The sequence below is a fragment of the Lithobates pipiens genome, unplaced genomic scaffold (assembly GCF_037356315.1).
Source record: "Lithobates pipiens isolate NorthernLeopardFrog02 unplaced genomic scaffold, aLitPip1_a1.2 Scaffold_16, whole genome shotgun sequence".
Classification (NCBI taxonomy): Eukaryota; Metazoa; Chordata; class Amphibia; order Anura; family Ranidae; genus Lithobates; species Lithobates pipiens.
In genome coordinates, this window is record NW_027507748.1 from 202,669,441 (window position 1) to 202,682,580 (window position 13,140).

Sequence of the window (13,140 nt, forward strand, 5' to 3'; positions counted from 1 at the left end):
AGCCAATATAAGGCATCAAGAAATGTTACAATTTGAGAGAAAAGAATTGCAAAATTATTTTTCTTTAGAATAGGACATTGGCAAACAGGCATATTAATTATTACTACTTGATTTCTACAAGTAGTTTACATTGGATTTTGACAAACATGTTCACAATTTGTTGAAGGAATAGTGATTAAAATGTTGCTGAAATCGTTGATTTGTCAAGGTAGGACTATATTTTCAGGGATCATTTCTGTAGAATGCAAAGGGAGAAATGTGCTCGAAAGTGTCCATGCTCACCTTCCACGATGATGAATTTTAGGGTTCTTGTCTCATTAGGACTGCTGTTGGCAGTGCTGCTCTCTGCAGATGCTGCCACCATTTGATGACTTGGTCATCTTTCCTGATGGGAAGATGGCTGGCGGGAACTCATTCAGAGTGGTTGTTTGAATGCTAAATGTCTATTTTTGTTTTAAAAACAGCTGAGTTTGCAAGTTTGTGTTTTTGTCTATTTTGAAAACTATGCTTTTTTTTTTTTTTTGTATTTGTCAGATGGAAAGGAAAAAAATGACATTATACTTCTATGTGGGAAGATTATTTGCAGTGTGACACGCAGTAGCTGCCAATGTTTTTCCTTTGGCTTCTGCGCTTGGAGGAATTGCAAAACTGAAACAACGCTCACGGAACCCAAGGAAAAATTATGGTGCTTTATATGTTAAAAAGATAAAGAAAATACTGTCATCACTGACAAACCATTCTTTCGGAAGCAAAAGAAACATGCCAGACCATTCTGTTTTTAAAGTGGTGGAAACAAAAATACTCCATCTGTGTTTTAGTTTCTCCTGTTACTGCGCTGAACAAGACTGTGAGGTGCTGTTAAAACTTTGCTCGGCTTACCAAAAGGACATCCAAAAGAATCAAGATAGCCAATATAAGGCATCAAGAAATGTTACAATTTGAGAGAAAAGAATTGCAAAATTATTTTTCTTTAGAATAGGACATTGGCAAACAGGCATATTAATTATTACTACTTGATTTCTACAAGTAGTTTACATTGGATTTTGACAAACATGTTCACAATTTGTTGAAGGAATAGTGATTAAAATGTTGCTGAAATCTTTGATTTGTCAAGGTAGGACTATATTTTCAGGGATCATTTCTGTAGAATGCAAAGGGAGAAATGTGCTCGAAAGTGTCCATACTCACCTTCCACGATGATGAATTTTAGGGTTCTTGTCTCATTAGGACTGCTGTTGGCAGTGCTGCTCTCTGCAGATGCTGCCACCATTTGATGACTTGGTCATCTTTCCTGATGGGAAGGTGGCTGGCGGGAACTCATTCAGAGTGGTTGTTTGAATGCTAAATGTCTATTTTTGTTCTAAAAACAGCTGAGTTTGCAAGTTTGTGTTTTTGTCTATTTTGAAAACTATGCTTTTTTTTTTTTTGTATTTGTCAGATGGAAAGGAAAAAAATTACATTATACTTCTATGTGGGAAGATTATTTGCAGTGTGACACGCAGTAGCTGCCAATGTTTTTCCTTTGGCTTCTGCGCTTGGAGGAATTGCAAAACTGAAACAACGCTCACGGAACCCAAGGAAAAATTATGGTGCTTTATATGTTAAAAAGATAAAGAAAATACTGTCATCACTGACAAACCATTCTTTCGGAAGCAAAAGAAACATGCCAGACCATTCTGTTTTTAAAGTGGTGGAAACAAAAATACTCCATCTGTGTTTTAGTTTCTCCTGTTACTGCGCTGAACAAGACTGTGAGGTGCTGTTAAAACTTTGCTCGGCTTACCAAAAGGACATCCAAAAGAATCAAGATAGCCAATATAAGGCATCAAGAAATGTTACAATTTGAGAGAAAAGAATTGCAAAATTATTTTTCTTTAGAATAGGACATTGGCAAACAGGCATATTAATTATTACTACTTGATTTCTACAAGTAGTTTACATTGGATTTTGACAAACATGTTCACAATTTGTTGAAGGAATAGTGATTAAAATGTTGCTGAAATCGTTGATTTGTCAAGGTAGGACTATATTTTCAGGGATCATTTCTGTAGAATGCAAAGGGAGAAATGTGCTCGAAAGTGTCCATGCTCACCTTCCACGATGATGAATTTTAGGGTTCTTGTCTCATTAGGACTGCTGTTGGCAGTGCTGCTCTCTGCAGATGCTGCCACCATTTGATGACTTGGTCATCTTTCCTGATGGGAAGATGGCTGGCGGGAACTCATTCAGAGTGGTTGTTTGAATGCTAAATGTCTATTTTTGTTTTAAAAACAGCTGAGTTTGCAAGTTTGTGTTTTTGTCTATTTTGAAAACTATGCTTTTTTTTTTTTTTTGTATTTGTCAGATGGAAAGGAAAAAAATGACATTATACTTCTATGTGGGAAGATTATTTGCAGTGTGACACGCAGTAGCTGCCAATGTTTTTCCTTTGGCTTCTGCGCTTGGAGGAATTGCAAAACTGAAACAACGCTCACGGAACCCAAGGAAAAATTATGGTGCTTTATATGTTAAAAAGATAAAGAAAATACTGTCATCACTGACAAACCATTCTTTCGGAAGCAAAAGAAACATGCCAGACCATTCTGTTTTTAAAGTGGTGGAAACAAAAATACTCCATCTGTGTTTTAGTTTCTCCTGTTACTGCGCTGAACAAGACTGTGAGGTGCTGTTAAAACTTTGCTCGGCTTACCAAAAGGACATCCAAAAGAATCAAGATAGCCAATATAAGGCATCAAGAAATGTTACAATTTGAGAGAAAAGAATTGCAAAATAATTTTTCTTTAGAATAGGACATTGGCAAACAGGCATATTAATTATTACTACTTGATTTCTACAAGTAGTTTACATTGGATTTTGACAAACATGTTCACCATTTGTTGAAGGAATAGTGATTAAAATGTTGCTGAAATCTTTGATTTGTCAAGGTAGGACTATATTTACAGGGATCATTTCTGTAGAATGCAAAGGGAGAAATGTGCTCGAAAGTGTCCATACTCACCTTCCACGATGATGAATTTTAGGGTTCTTGTCTCATTAGGACTGCTGTTGGCAGTGCTGCTCTCTGCAGATGCTGCCACCATTTGATGACTTGGTCATCTTTCCTGATGGGAAGATGGCTGGCGGGAACTCATTCAGAGTGGTTGTTTGAATGCTAAATGTCTATTTTTGTTTTAAAAACAGCTGAGTTTGCAAGTTTGTGTTTTTGTCTATTTTGAAAACTATGCTTTTTTTTTTTTTTTTTTGTATTTGTCAGATGGAAAGGAAAAAAATGACATTATACTTCTATGTGGGAAGATTATTTGCAGTGTGACAGGCAGTAGCTGCGAATGTTTTTCCTTTGGCTTCTGCGCTTGGAGGAATTGCAAAACTGAAACAACGCTCACGGAACCCAAGGAAAAATTATGGTGCTTTATATGTTAAAAAGATAAAGAAAATACTGTCATCACTGACAAACCATTCTTTCGGAAGCAAAAGAAACATGCCAGACCATTCTGTTTTTAAAGTGGTGGAAACAAAAATACTCCATCTGTGTTTTAGTTTCTCCTGTTACTGCGCTGAACAAGACTGTGAGGTGCTGTTAAAACTTTGCTCGGCTTACCAAAAGGACATCCAAAAGAATCAAGATAGCCAATATAAGGCATCAAGAAATGTTACAATTTGAGAGAAAAGAATTGCAAAATTATTTTTCTTTAGAATAGGACATTGGCAAACAGGCATATTAATTATTACTACTTGATTTCTACAAGTAGTTTACATTGGATTTGGACAAACATGTTCACAATTTGTTGAAGGAATAGTGATTAAAATGTTGCTGAAATCTTTGATTTGTCAAGGTAGGACTATATTTTCAGGGATCATTTCTGTAGAATGCAAAGAGAGAAATGTGCTCGAAAGTGTCCATACTCACCTTCCACGATGATGAATTTTAGGGTTCTTGTCTCATTAGGACTGCTGTTGGCAGTGCTGCTCTCTGCAGATGCTGCCACCATTTGATGACTTGGTCATCTTTCCTGATGGGAAGATGGCTGGCGGGAACTCATTCAGAGTGGTTGTTTGAATGCTAAATGTCTATTTTTGTTTTAAAAACAGCTGAGTTGGCAAGTTTGTGTTTTTGTCTATTTTGAAAACTATGCTTTTTTTTTTTTTTTTTTGTATTTGTCAGATGGAAAGGAAAAAAATGACATTATACTTCTATGTGGGAAGATTATTTGCAGTGTGACAGGCAGTAGCTGCGAATGTTTTTCCTTTGGCTTCTGCGCTTGGAGGAATTGCAAAACTGAAACAACGCTCACGGAACCCAAGGAAAAATTATGGTGCTTTATATGTTAAAAAGATAAAGAAAATACTGTCATCACTGACAAACCATTCTTTCGGAAGCAAAAGAAACATGCCAGACCATTCTGTTTTTAAAGTGGTGGAAACAAAAATACTCCATCTGTGTTTTAGTTTCTCCTGTTACTGCGCTGAACAAGACTGTGAGGTGCTGTTAAAACTTTGCTCGGCTTACCAAAAGGACATCCAAAAGAATCAAGATAGCCAATATAAGGCATCAAGAAATGTTACAATTTGAGAGAAAAGAATTGCAAAATAATTTTTCTTTAGAATAGGACATTGGCAAACAGGCATATTAATTATTACTACTTGATTTCTACAAGTAGTTTACATTGGATTTTGACAAACATGTTCACAATTTGTTGAAGGAATAGTGATTAAAATGTTGCTGAAATCTTTGATTTGTCAAGGTAGGACTATATTTACAGGGATCATTTCTGTAGAATGCAAAGGGAGAAATGTGCTCGAAAGTGTCCATACTCACCTTCCACGATGATGAATTTTAGGGTTCTTGTCTCATTAGGACTGCTGTTGGCAGTGCTGCTCTCTGCAGATGCTGCCACCATTTGATGACTTGGTCATCTTTCCTGATGGGAAGATGGCTGGCGGGAACTCATTCAGAGTGGTTGTTTGAATGCTAAATGTCTATTTTTGTTTTAAAAACAGCTGAGTTTGCAAGTTTGTGTTTTTGTCTATTTTGAAAACTATGCTTTTTTTTTTTTTTTTTTGTATTTGTCAGATGGAAAGGAAAAAAATGACATTATACTTCTATGTGGGAAGATTATTTGCAGTGTGACAGGCAGTAGCTGCGAATGTTTTTCCTTTGGCTTCTGCGCTTGGAGGAATTGCAAAACTGAAACAACGCTCACGGAACCCAAGGAAAAATTATGGTGCTTTATATGTTAAAAAGATAAAGAAAATACTGTCATCACTGACAAACCATTCTTTCGGAAGCAAAAGAAACATGCCAGACCATTCTGTTTTTAAAGTGGTGGAAACAAAAATACTCCATCTGTGTTTTAGTTTCTCCTGTTACTGCGCTGAACAAGACTGTGAGGTGCTGTTAAAACTTTGCTCGGCTTACCAAAAGGACATCCAAAAGAATCAAGATAGCCAATATAAGGCATCAAGAAATGTTACAATTTGAGAGAAAAGAATTGCAAAATTATTTTTCTTTAGAATAGGACATTGGCAAACAGGCATATTAATTATTACTACTTGATTTCTACAAGTAGTTTACATTGGATTTGGACAAACATGTTCACAATTTGTTGAAGGAATAGTGATTAAAATGTTGCTGAAATCTTTGATTTGTCAAGGTAGGACTATATTTTCAGGGATCATTTCTGTAGAATGCAAAGAGAGAGATGTGCTCGAAAGTGTCCATACTCACCTTCCACGATGATGAATTTTAGGGTTCTTGTCTCATTAGGACTGCTGTTGGCAGTGCTGCTCTCTGCAGATGCTGCCACCATTTGATGACTTGGTCATCTTTCCTGATGGGAAGATGGCTGGCGGGAACTCATTCAGAGTGGTTGTTTGAATGCTAAATGTCTATTTTTGTTTTAAAAACAGCTGAGTTGGCAAGTTTTTTTTTTGTCTATTTTGAAAACTATGCTTTTTTTTTTTTTTTTTGTATTTGTCAGATGGAAAGGAAAAAAATGACATTATACTTCTATGTGGGAAGATTATTTGCAGTGTGACAGGCAGTAGCTGCGAATGTTTTTCCTTTGGCTTCTGCGCTTGGAGGAATTGCAAAACTGAAACAACGCTCACGGAACCCAAGGAAAAATTATGGTGCTTTATATGTTAAAAAGATAAAGAAAATACTGTCATCACTGACAAACCATTCTTTCGGAAGCAAAAGAAACATGCCAGACCATTCTGTTTTTAAAGTGGTGGAAACAAAAATACTCCATCTGTGTTTTAGTTTCTCCTGTTACTGCGCTGAACAAGACTGTGAGGTGCTGTTAAAACGTTGCTCGGCTTACCAAAAGGACATCCAAAAGAATCAAGATAGCCAATATAAGGCATCAAGAAATGTTACAATTTGAGAGAAAAGAATTGCAAAATTATTTTTCTTTAGAATAGGACATTGGCAAACAGGCATATTAATTATTACTACTTGATTTCTACAAGTAGTTTACATTGGATTTTGACAAACATGTTCACAATTTGTTGAAGGAATAGTGATTAAAATGTTGCTGAAATCTTTGATTTGTCAAGGTAGGACTATATTTTCAGGGATCATTTCTGTAGAATGCAAAGGGAGAAATGTGTTCGAAAGTGTCCATACTCACCTTCCACGATGATGAATTTTAGGGTTCTTGTCACATTAGGACTGCTGTTGGCAGTGCTGCTCTCTGCAGATGCTGCCACCATTTGATGACTTGGTCATCTTTCCTGATGGGAAGATGGCTGGCGGGAACTCATTCAGAGTGGTTGTTTGAATGCTAAATGTCTATTTTTGTTTTAAAAACAGCTGAGTTTGCAAGTTTGTGTTTTTGTCTATTTTGAAAACTATGCTTTTTTTTTTTTTGTATTTGTCAGATGAAAAGTTAAAAAATGACATTATACTTCTATGTGGGAAGATTATTTGCAGTGTGACACGCAGTAGCTGCCAATGTTTTTCCTTTGGCTTCTGCGCTTGGAGGAATTGCAAAACTGAAACAACGCTCACGGAACCCAAGGAAAAATTATGGTGCTTTATATGTTAAAAAGATAAAGAAAATACTGTCATCACTGACAAACCATTCTTTCGGAAGCAAAAGAAACATGCCAGACCATTCTGTTTTTAAAGTGGTGGAAACAAAAATACTCCATCTGTGTTTTAGTTTCTCCTGTTACTGCGCTGAACAAGACTGTGAGGTGCTGTTAAAACTTTGCTCGGCTTACCAAAAGGACATCCAAAAGAATCAAGATAGCCAATATAAGGCATCAAGAAATGTTACAATTTGAGAGAAAAGAATTGCAAAATTATTTTTCTTTAGAATAGGACATTGGCAAACAGGCATATTAATTTTTACTACTTGATTTCTACAAGTAGTTTACATTGGATTTTGACAAACATGTTCACAATTTGTTGAAGGAATAGTGATTAAAATGTTGCTGAAATCTTTGATTTGTCAAGGTAGGACCATATTTTCAGGGATCATTTCTGTAGAATGCAAAGGGAGAAATGTGCTTGAAAGTGTCCATACTCACCTTCCACGATGATGAATTTTAGGGTTCTTGTCTCATTAGGACTGCTGTTGGCAGTGCTGCTCTCTGCAGATGCTGCCACCATTTGATGACTTGGTCATCTTTCCTGATGGGAAGATGGCTGGCGGGAACTCATTCAGAGTGGTTGTTTGAATGCTAAATGTCTATTTTTGTTTTAAAAACAGCTGAGTTTGCAAGTTTGTGTTTTTGTCTATTTTGAAAACTATGCTTTTTTTTTTTTTTTCTGTATTTGTCACATGGAAAGGAAAAAAATGACATTATACTTCTATGTGGGAAGATTATTTGCAGTGTGACAGGCAGTAGCTGCCAATGTTTTTCCTTTGGCTTCTGCGCTTGGAGGAATTGCAAAACTGAAACAACGCTCACGGAACCCAAGGAAAAATTATGGTGCTTTATATGTTAAAAAGATAAAGAAAATACTGTCATCACTGACAAACCATTCTTTCGGAAGCAAAAGAAACATGCCAGACCATTCTGTTTTTAAAGTGGTGGAAACAAAAATACTCCATCTGTGTTTTAGTTTCTCCTGTTACTGCGCTGAACAAGACTGTGAGGTGCTGTTAAAACTTTGCTCGGCTTACCAAAGGGACATCCAAAAGAATCAAGATAGCCAATATAAGGCATCAAGAAATGTTACAATTTGAGAGAAAAGAATTGCAAAATTATTTTTCTTTAGAATAGGACATTGGCAAACAGGCATATTAATTATTGCTACTTGATTTCTACAAGTAGTTTACATTGGATTTTGACAAACATGTTCACAATTTGTTGAAGGAATAGTGATTAAAATGTTGCTGAAATCTTTGATTTGTCAAGGTAGGACTATATTTTCAGGGATCATTTCTGTAGAATGCAAAGGGAGAAATGTGCTCGAAAGTGTCCATACTCACCTTCCACGATGATGAATTTTAGGGTTCTTGTCTCATGAGGACTGCTGTTGGCAGTGCTGCTCTCTGCAGATGCTGCCACCATTTGATGACTTGGTCATCTTTCCTGATGGGAAGATGGCTGGCGGGAACTCATTCAGAGTGGTTGTTTGAATGCTAAATGTCTATTTTTGTTTTAAAAACAGCAGAGTTTGCAAGTTTGTGTTTTTCTCTATTTTGAAAACTATGCTTTTTTTTTTTTTGTATTTGTCAGATGGAAAGGAAAAAAATGACATTATACTTCTATGTGGGAAGATTATTTGCAGTGTGACACGCAGTAGCTGCCAATGTTTTTCCTTTGGCTTCTGCGCTTGGAGGAATTGCAAAACTGAAACAACGCTCACGGAACCCAAGGAAAAATTATGGTGCTTTATATGTTAAAAAGATAAAGAAAATACTGTCATCACTGACAAACCATTCTTTCGGAAGCAAAAGAAACATGCCAGACCATTCTGTTTTTAAAGTGGTGGAAACAAAAATACTCCATCTGTGTTTTAGTTTCTCCTGTTACTGCGCTGAACAAGACTGTGAGGTGCTGTTAAAACTTTGCTCGGCTTACCAAAAGGACATCCAAAAGAATCAAGATAGCCAATATAAGGCATCAAGAAATGTTACAATTTGAGAGAAAAGAATTGCAAAATTATTTTTCTTTAGAATAGGACATTGGCAAACAGGCATATTAATTATTACTACTTGATTTCTACAAGTAGTTTACATTGGATTTTGACAAACATGTTCACAATTTGTTGAAGGAATAGTGATTAAAATGTTGCTGAAATCTTTGATTTGTCAAGGTAGGACTATATTTTCAAGGATCATTTCTGTAGAATGCAAAGGGAGAAATGTGCTCGAAAGTGTCCATACTCACCTTCCACGATGATGAATTTTAGGGTTCTTGTCTCATTAGGACTGCTGTTGGCAGTGCTGCTCTCTGCAGATGCTGCCACCATTTGATGACTTGGTCATCTTTCCTGATGGGAAGATGGCTGGCGGGAACTCATTCAGAGTGGTTGTTTGAATGCTAAATGTCTATTTTTGTTTTAAAAACAGCTGAGTTTGCAAGTTTGTGTTTTTGTCTATTTTGAAAACGATGCTTTTTTTTTTTTTTTTTTTGTATTTGTCAGATGGAAAGGAAAAAAATGACATTATACTTCTATGTGGGAAGATTATTTGCAGTGTGACACGCAGTAGCTGCCAATGTTTTTCCTTTGGCTTCTGCGCTTGGAGGAATTGCAAAACTGAAACAACGCTCACGGAACCCAAGGAAAAATTATGGTGCTTTATATGTTAAAAAGATAAAGAAAATACTGTCATCACTGACAAACCATTCTTTCGGAAGCAAAAGAAACATGCCAGACCATTCTGTTTTTAAAGTGGTGGAAACAAAAATACTCCATCTGTGTTTTAGTTTCTCCTGTTACTGCGCTGAACAAGACTGTGAGGTGCTGTTAAAACTTTGCTCGGCTTACCAAAAGGACATCCAAAAGAATCAAGATAGCCAATATAAGGCATCAAGAAATGTTACAATTTGAGAGAAAAGAATTGCAAAATTATTTTTCTTTAGAATAGGACATTGGCAAACAGGCATAATAATTATTACTACTTGATTTCTACAAGTAGTTTACATTGGATTTTGACAAACATGTTCACAATTTGTTGAAGGAATAGTGATTAAAATGTTGCTGAAATCTTTGATTTGTCAAGGTAGGACTATATTTTCAGGGATGATTTCTGTAGAATGCAAAGGGAGAAATGTGCTTGAAAGTGTCCATACTCACCTTCCACGATGATGAATTTTAGGGTTCTTGTCTCATTAGGACTGCTGTTGGCAGTGCTGCTCTCTGCAGATGCTGCCACCATTTGATGACTTGGTCATCTTTCCTGATGGGAAGATGGCTGGCGGGAACTCATTCAGAGTGGTTGTTTGAATGCTAAATGTCTATTTTTGTTTTAAAAACAGCTGAGTTTGCAAGTTTGTGTTTTTGTCTATTTTGAAAACTATGCTTTTTTTTTTTTTTTTTTGTCAGATGGAAAGGAAAAAAATGACATTATACTTCTATGTGGGAAGATTATTTGCAGTGTGACACGCAGTAGCTGCCAATGTTTTTCCTTTGGCTTCTGCGCTTGGAGGAATTGCAAAACTGAAACAACGCTCACGGAACCCAAGGAAAAATTATGGTGCTTTATATGTTAAAAAGATAAAGAAAATACTGTCATCACTGACAAACCATTCTTTCGGAAGCAAAAGAAACATGCCAGACCATTCTGTTTTTAAAGTGGTGGAAACAAAAATACTCCATCTGTGTTTTAGTTTCTCCTGTTACTGCGCTGAACAAGACTGTGAGGTGCTGTTAAAACTTTGCTCGGCTTACCAAAAGGACATCCAAAAGAATCAAGATAGCCAATATAAGGCATCAAGAAATGTTACAATTTGAGAGAAAAGAATTGCAAAATTATTTTTCTTTAGAATAGGACATTGGCAAACAGGCATATTAATTATTACTACTTGATTTCTACAAGTAGTTTACATTGGATTTTGACAAACATGTTCACAATTTGTTGAAGGAATAGTGATTAAAATGTTGCTGAAATCTTTGATTTGTCAAGGTAGGACTATATTTTCAGGGATCATTTCTGTAGAATGCAAAGGGAGAAATGTGCTCGAAAGTGTCCATACTCACCTTCCACGATGATGAATTTTAGGGTTCTTGTCTCATTAGGACTGCTGTTGGCAGTGCTGCTCTCTGCAGATGCTGCCACCATTTGATGACTTGGTCATCTTTCCTGATGGGAAGATGGCTGGCGGGAACTCATTCAGAGTGGTTGTTTGAATGCTAAATGTCTATTTTTGTTTTAAAAACAGCTGAGTTTGCAAGTTTGTGTTTAAGTCTATTTTGAAAACTATGCTTTTTTTTTTTTTTGTATTTGTCAGATGGAAAGGAAAAAAATGACATTATACTTCTATGTGGGAAGATTATTTGCAGTGTGACACGCAGTAGCTGCCAATGTTTTTCCTTTGGCTTCTGCGCTTGGAGGAATTGCAAAACTGAAACAACGCTCACGGAACCCAAGGAAAAATGATGGTGCTTTATATGTTAAAAAGATAAAGAAAATACTGTCATCACTGACAAACCATTCTTTCGGAAGCAAAAGAAACATGCCAGACCATTCTGTTTTTAAAGTGGTGGAAACAAAAATACTCCATCTGTGTTTTAGTTTCTCCTGTTACTGCGCTGAACAAGACTGTGAGGTGCTGTTAAAACTTTGCTCGGCTTACCAAAAGGACATCCAAAAGAATCAAGATAGCCAATATAAGGCATCAAGAAATGTTACAATTTGAGAGAAAAGAATTGCAAAATTATTTTTCTTTAGAATAGGACATTGGCAAACAGGCATATTAATTATTACTACTTGATTTCTACAAGTAGTTTACATTGGATTTTGACAAACATGTTCACAATTTGTTGAAGGAATAGTGATTAAAATGTTGCTGAAATCTTTGATTTGTCAAGGTAGGACTATATTTTCAGGGATCATTTCTGTAGAATGCAAAGGGAGAAATGTGCTCGAAAGTGTCCATGCTCACCTTCCACGATGATGAATTTTAGTGTTCTTGTCTCTTTAGGACTGCTGTTGGCAGTGCTGCTCTCTGCAGATGCTGCCACCATTTGATGACTTGGTCATCTTTCCTGATGGGAAGATGGCTGGCGGGAACTCATTCAGAGTGGTTGTTTGAATGCCAAATGTCTATTTTTGTTTTAAAAACAGCTGAGTTTGCAAGTTTGTGTTTTTGTCTATTTTGAAAACTATGCTTTTTTTTTTTTTTTGTATTTGTCAGATGGAAAGGAAAAAAATGACATTATACTTCTATGTGGGAAGATTATTTGCAGTGTGACACGCAGTAGCTGCCAATGTTTTTCCTTTGGCTTCTGCGCTTGGAGGAATTGCAAAACTGAAACAACGCTCACGGAACCCAAGGAAAAATTATGGTGCTTTATATGTTAAAAAGATAAAGAAAATACTGTCATCACTGACAAACCATTCTTTCGGAAGCAAAAGAAACATGCCAGACCATTCTGTTTTTAAAGTGGTGGAAACAAAAATACTCCATCTGTGTTTTAGTTTCTCCTGTTACTGCGCTGAACAAGACTGTGAGGTGCTGTTAAAACTTTGCTCGGCTTACCAAAAGGACATCCAAAAGAATCAAGATAGCCAATATAAGGCATCAAGAAATGTTACAATTTGAGAGAAAAGAATTGCAAAATTATTTTTCTTTAGAATAGGACATTGGCAAACAGGCATATTAATTATTACTACTTGATTTCTACAAGTAGTTTACATTGGATTTTGACAAACATGTTCACAATTTGTTGAAGGAATAGTGATTAAAATGTTGCTGAAATCTTTGATTTGTCAAGGTAGGACTATATTTTCAGGGATCATTTCTGTAGAATGCAAAGGGAGAAATGTGTTCGAAAGTGTCCATACTCACCTTCCACGATGATGAATTTTAGGGTTCTTGTCTCATTAGGACTGCTGTTGGCAGTGCTGCTCTCTGCAGATGCTGCCACCATTTGATGACTTGGTCATCTTTCCTGATGGGAAGATGGCTGGCGGGAACTCATTCAGAGTGGTTGTTTGAATGCTAAATGTCTATTTT

General features: G+C 36.3%; 15 non-coding genes across 15 annotated transcripts; all 15 read left to right on the forward strand.

The window, feature by feature from the left end:
* The first annotated feature begins 210 nt into the window (after positions 1–210).
* On the forward strand, positions 211–425 carry LOC143984777 (small nucleolar RNA U3). The gene has a single exon (XR_013275129.1). It is a non-coding gene; the product is annotated as a small nucleolar RNA U3 (small nucleolar RNA).
* A 691-nt stretch (positions 426–1,116) lies between these two features.
* On the forward strand, positions 1,117–1,331 carry LOC143984864 (small nucleolar RNA U3). Its single transcript, XR_013275204.1, has one exon. It is a non-coding gene; the product is annotated as a small nucleolar RNA U3 (small nucleolar RNA).
* Positions 1,332–2,020: 689 nt separating this feature from the next.
* Positions 2,021–2,235, forward strand: LOC143984778 (small nucleolar RNA U3). Its single transcript, XR_013275130.1, has one exon. It is a non-coding gene; the product is annotated as a small nucleolar RNA U3 (small nucleolar RNA).
* Positions 2,236–2,926: 691 nt separating this feature from the next.
* On the forward strand, positions 2,927–3,141 carry LOC143984842 (small nucleolar RNA U3). Its single transcript, XR_013275185.1, has one exon. It is a non-coding gene; the product is annotated as a small nucleolar RNA U3 (small nucleolar RNA).
* Positions 3,142–3,835: 694 nt separating this feature from the next.
* LOC143984516 (small nucleolar RNA U3) lies at positions 3,836–4,050 on the forward strand. The gene has a single exon (XR_013274902.1). It is a non-coding gene; the product is annotated as a small nucleolar RNA U3 (small nucleolar RNA).
* A 694-nt stretch (positions 4,051–4,744) lies between these two features.
* LOC143984843 (small nucleolar RNA U3) lies at positions 4,745–4,959 on the forward strand. The gene has a single exon (XR_013275186.1). It is a non-coding gene; the product is annotated as a small nucleolar RNA U3 (small nucleolar RNA).
* Positions 4,960–5,653: 694 nt separating this feature from the next.
* LOC143984797 (small nucleolar RNA U3) lies at positions 5,654–5,868 on the forward strand. The gene has a single exon (XR_013275146.1). It is a non-coding gene; the product is annotated as a small nucleolar RNA U3 (small nucleolar RNA).
* Positions 5,869–6,560: 692 nt separating this feature from the next.
* LOC143984514 (small nucleolar RNA U3) lies at positions 6,561–6,775 on the forward strand. The gene has a single exon (XR_013274900.1). It is a non-coding gene; the product is annotated as a small nucleolar RNA U3 (small nucleolar RNA).
* Positions 6,776–7,464: 689 nt separating this feature from the next.
* Positions 7,465–7,679, forward strand: LOC143984552 (small nucleolar RNA U3). Its single transcript, XR_013274934.1, has one exon. It is a non-coding gene; the product is annotated as a small nucleolar RNA U3 (small nucleolar RNA).
* Positions 7,680–8,372: 693 nt separating this feature from the next.
* LOC143984535 (small nucleolar RNA U3) lies at positions 8,373–8,587 on the forward strand. Its single transcript, XR_013274918.1, has one exon. It is a non-coding gene; the product is annotated as a small nucleolar RNA U3 (small nucleolar RNA).
* Positions 8,588–9,276: 689 nt separating this feature from the next.
* On the forward strand, positions 9,277–9,491 carry LOC143984951 (small nucleolar RNA U3). Its single transcript, XR_013275280.1, has one exon. It is a non-coding gene; the product is annotated as a small nucleolar RNA U3 (small nucleolar RNA).
* A 695-nt stretch (positions 9,492–10,186) lies between these two features.
* On the forward strand, positions 10,187–10,401 carry LOC143985066 (small nucleolar RNA U3). The gene has a single exon (XR_013275377.1). It is a non-coding gene; the product is annotated as a small nucleolar RNA U3 (small nucleolar RNA).
* Positions 10,402–11,089: 688 nt separating this feature from the next.
* On the forward strand, positions 11,090–11,304 carry LOC143984643 (small nucleolar RNA U3). The gene has a single exon (XR_013275013.1). It is a non-coding gene; the product is annotated as a small nucleolar RNA U3 (small nucleolar RNA).
* A 690-nt stretch (positions 11,305–11,994) lies between these two features.
* Positions 11,995–12,209, forward strand: LOC143985092 (small nucleolar RNA U3). The gene has a single exon (XR_013275399.1). It is a non-coding gene; the product is annotated as a small nucleolar RNA U3 (small nucleolar RNA).
* A 691-nt stretch (positions 12,210–12,900) lies between these two features.
* LOC143984750 (small nucleolar RNA U3) lies at positions 12,901–13,115 on the forward strand. Its single transcript, XR_013275104.1, has one exon. It is a non-coding gene; the product is annotated as a small nucleolar RNA U3 (small nucleolar RNA).
* Positions 13,116–13,140: the final 25 nt, after the last annotated feature.